This window comes from Zalophus californianus, chromosome 9 (assembly GCF_009762305.2).
Source record: "Zalophus californianus isolate mZalCal1 chromosome 9, mZalCal1.pri.v2, whole genome shotgun sequence".
Taxonomy (NCBI): domain Eukaryota; kingdom Metazoa; phylum Chordata; class Mammalia; order Carnivora; family Otariidae; genus Zalophus; species Zalophus californianus.
Genome location: NC_045603.1, coordinates 47320766 through 47325449, shown reverse-complemented (window position 1 = coordinate 47325449; position 4684 = coordinate 47320766). Strand labels below are relative to the sequence as shown.

Genomic DNA, 4684 nt, shown 5'->3' with positions numbered 1-4684 from the left:
ACTTTTTTCACTTCCCACATTATTGTTCCTGTTGGGGATAATCCTGAGGAAAGAGGTGGACTTCACCCCAACACAGAGGATTCTAAAGTGATTCCTTCACATAGGCACTTAATATACTTTACTTGCTGTGTATTATGATACATGTCAGTTTATGAGAGCCCAGTTACATAGACTTACATAGAGATTTTATTTTCTCACTTTAACTAAGTTAACCATCACAAAGTGCCCAAGTGTTTTATTTTTTTTTATTTTTTTTTATTTTTTTAAAGATTTTATTTATTTATTCATGAGAGACAGAGGAGAGAGAGAGAGAGAGGCAGAGGGAGAAGCAGGCTCCCAAGGAGCAGGGAGCCCGATGCGGGACTCGATCCCAGGACCCCGGGATCACTACCCGAGCTGAAGGCAGACGCTCAACCATCTGAGCCACCCAGGCGCCCTGCCCAAGTGTTTTAAAAAAATCCTAAGAAACCATGGTTCATTGCTAATACTAATAATGAAAGTACAAGTGAAAGACAAGAAAGTGTCAGAGCCAACACCTACTTCTAGTATGAATTCTTGTCAGTCCCATCATGAGATGAAAACAAAGATGATGTAATCAGATTTGACAAGAGCAGGACCAAAAATTTCAAGACTATTTGAAATATGAGTTTATATCCACTAATGATAATATAAGGCCCTTATAATAGTCATGCATTTAAAAAATCTTATTTATTGGAGTGCCTGGGTGGCTCAGTCAGTTAAGCAACTGACTCTTGATTTCTGCTCAGGTCATGACTTCAGGGTTGTGAGATCGAGCTTCACATCAGGCTCCATGCTCAACACGGAGTCTGCTTGAGATTCTCTCTCCTTTTCCCTCTGCCCCTCCCCCTGTTTGTGCTATCTCTGTAAAATAAATAAATAAAATCTTTTTAAAAACATTGTTTATTTTTTTAAAGATTTTATTTATTTAGTTTGAGAGTGAGAAAGAGAGAGAGAGAGCATGAGGGGGGGAGGGTCAGAGGGAGAAGCAGACTCCCCGCTGAGCAGGGAGCCTGATGTGGGACTCGATCCCAGGACTCCAGGATCATGACCTGAGCTGAAGGTAGTCACTTAACCAACTGAGCCACCCAGGTGCCCAAACCTTGTTTATTTCATCCTTCAAAATTATATATTTGCTCCAAGAAATAAGAAAAAAAAAGAAATAAAGCAAAATTATATATTTGTATGGGTGTTCGTGATATAAAAATGTTAATATAAAATGCCTTATAAAATAACACTTACATTTATATATATTATGGCTGCATGTTTAAAATGTTAGGGGTATTTTTTAAAGTTTGGGGAGCAGGGGCACCTGTGTGGTGCAGTTGGTTGGGTGTCCAACTCTTGGTTTCAGCTCAGGTGGTAATCTCAGGGTCATGGGATCAAGCCCCACATCAGGCTCTGTGCTCAGCTCAGAGTCTGCTTGAGATTCTCTCTCCTTCTCCCTCTGCCTCTCCCACTCGTGCTCTCTCAAATAAATAAATCTTTTAAAAAATTTTTAAAAATAAAACTTTGGGGAGCATAGACCTAAACTATAACCTACAGTATGTTAGAACCAAAATCAAATTCCTACGGAGATTACGGCATGGACTGACTTGAAGTAAGTCAGAATGATAATAGGTGTTAAATATTTATGGATTTGGATTTGCCTTCTCCAACCATCAGGGCTTTGTCTATGTGTTGTCCTCTAAGAAGGGGGTTATGTTAGAGAAGCTTTGGGGTGTCTGCTTGGCTCAGAGCAACTGTCTTCCACTGACAATTTTCTACCCTTTCCTAACTCACAGGGTAGATTTTGTAAGCTGTGTTTTTACTCTGTGACTCCTTCTCCTTAAACTTGATTGGACTAAAAGTAGGCTCCTGTAAAAATTGAGCTATCAGTTGCTTTCTCTTTAGATTTTGTAACTGAAACTAAGACAAGATCGCCATTTTCCTGAATGGCGCTTGTTTGAATGCAGGAGCTGAGGTTGCTATTGTTGCATAGACATGTGCATGGAAAAGGAGAGAAAGTTCTATACAGAGAAGAAGGACATGTACAGAGACCCTTAGAACATTATTTACCTCTTTCTAACCTCTTTGTTACTCTTCTTGAATATTTTGATTTTATATTGTTTATATTGTTGGAATGACGTGATTGTGAGAAGGAGGGGGTCGCAGACAAGGAATGTGGGCAGCCTTTAGGAGACGGAAAAGGCAAACAAATGTATTCACCTCTAGAGCTTCCAGAAGGAACGCCACCACCTTGATTTTGGCCCAGTGAGATCCATTCTGGACTTCTGATCTCTGGAACTATAAGATAATGAATTGGTGTTGTTTCAAGCCACCACATTTCTGGTAATACCATTGTCAAATTGCTCTCAAGGCTCTCTGGACTTTGAATTCTGTGTAGATTTGAATAACAGGATTTCAAAACTGAGAGGGACCTTCATGGAGGACTTGAGGTAAAGGACTCATCTAAGGTTACCTAGCTGGTCAGTTGTCAAGTCAGGATAAAAATCCGAATCTCCAATCTTTCATCTATGTACATTCATAACCGTAAGATGTCTAGCAAAGACGGTGGTATATAGAAGTACTGAATAAGTATAGAGTTTTCGCTTGTTGTTTTTATTATTATGCATTTTCTTTTGTAATCTACAATATTTCATTTCTTGAACACTGCCAAGTAAGCAGATAGCCTGTAACAACATTTTATTTTTTATTATTATTTTTTTTAGAGGGGGAGGGGGAAAGAGGGAGAGAGGGAGAGAACCAGCACAGGGGTGAGAGGGGCAGAGGGTGAGAAAGAACCTTAAGCAGGCTCCCCGCGCAGCCCAACACAGGGCTCAATCTCATGACTCTGAGATCAAGACCTGAGCTGAAATCAAGAGTCAGATGCTTAACCAACTGGGCCACCGAGGCGCTGCTGTAACATGTTAAAATCCTCAAAAAGCCAGCCAGGGAGTGAGGAATTACCTGGCCAAGATGTAGAAAGCACTACATTCAGAGTGCTTTTGCATTTCAGATTCAAAAGAGTTGGCTGAGAGGTCACCTGGATGAGGGTGATCCTGTTTATTAGTGTCCGGAGATGCCCTGCAGAAAATAATGAAAATCCTCCTATGGAAAAAAAAATTATCCTAGGACTCACATTATTTCTTCAAGTATTTCTTTTTTTTTAAGATTTTATTTATTTATTTGAGAGAGAGAGAATGAGAGAGAGCACAAGAGGGAAGAGCGTCAGAGGGAGAAGCCAACTCTCTGCTGAGCAGGGAGCCCAATGCGGGACTCGATCCCAGGACTCCAGGATCATGACCTGAGCTGAAGGCAGTCACTTAACCAACTGAGCCACCCAGGTGCCCTATTTCTTCAAGTATTTCAATTATGATGTCCAGCACCCAAAGATAGGTAATAAGACAACATGAGTGAGGGGGCAGTTTGAACGAGACGAAGACGGAACCGAAGCTGGGCACAGGCCGTGGACGCGGTCCCGCTGAGAGCTGAAGATGGCAGTGAACGTATATTCAACATCAGTCACCAGTGATTACCTAAGTCGACATGACATGCTGGCCTGGATCAATGAGTCTCTTTGCAGCTGAATCTGATGAAGATCAAACAGTTGTGCTCAGGGACTGCCTACTGTCAGTTTATGGACATGTTGTTCCCTGGCTCCATTGCCTTGAAGAAAGTGAAATTCCAGGCTAAGCTAGAACATGAGTACATCCAGAACTTCAAAATACTACAAGCAGGTTTTAAGAGAATGGGTGTTGACAAAATAATTCCTGTGGACAAATTAGTAAAAGGAAAGATTCAGGACAATTTTGAATTTGTTCAGTGGTTCAAGAAGTTTTTTGATGCAAACTATGATGGAAAAGACTATGACCCCATAGCTGCCAGACAAGGTCAAGAAACTGCAGTGGCTCCCTCCCTTGTTGCTCCAGCTCTGAACAAACCCAAGAAACCTCTCAGCTCTAGCAGTGCAGCTCCACAGAGGCCCATTGCAACACGCAGAACTACTGCAACCCCTAAGGCTGGCCCAGGTGTGGTGCGAAAGAATCCTGGTGTGGGCAACGGGGATGACGAAGCAGCTGAATTGATGCAGTAGGTCAACACGTTGAAACTTACCGTCGAAGACTTGGAGAAAGAAAGAGATTTCTACTTTGGGAAGCTAAAGAACATTGAATTGATTTGCCAGGAGAATGAGGGGGAAAACAACCCGGTATTGCAGAGGATCGTGGACATTCTGTACGCCACAGATGAAGGCTTTGTGATACCTGATAGAAGGGGGCCCACAGGAGGAACAAGAAGAGTATTAACGGCCTGGACCAGCAGAGCAACATCCGAATTCTTCACTCCAAATCATGTGCTTAACTGTAAAATACCCCCTTTTATTATTCTTAGAGGACTCACTGGTTTCTTTTCATGAGCAAACAATACCTCTTCTTAAAGTGCACTTTGCAGACATTTCACCCCTTTTCCAAAGAGTTTGAGTTAGGAGCTTTTACCCTGTAGCAGAGCAGTATTAACATCTAGTTCGGTCACCTAGGGAACAAAGAGGCTGACCATGGGGCTCACCGTGTGGATGCTGGTAACACTGATTGCTGGAGAAGGTGTTTTTATGTGATACACTGAGGTGCAAACCTCAGTAGAGAAATGTAAAGACTGATTTGAATTTTAAGCTAATGTGAAATCTTGG

General features: G+C 41.9%; 1 pseudogene; it reads left to right on the top strand.

Moving 5' to 3' along the window:
* Window positions 1-3494: 3494 nt before the first annotated feature.
* LOC113922819 lies at window positions 3495-4304 on the top strand (annotated as a pseudogene).
* The last annotated feature ends 380 nt before the right edge of the window (window positions 4305-4684 follow it).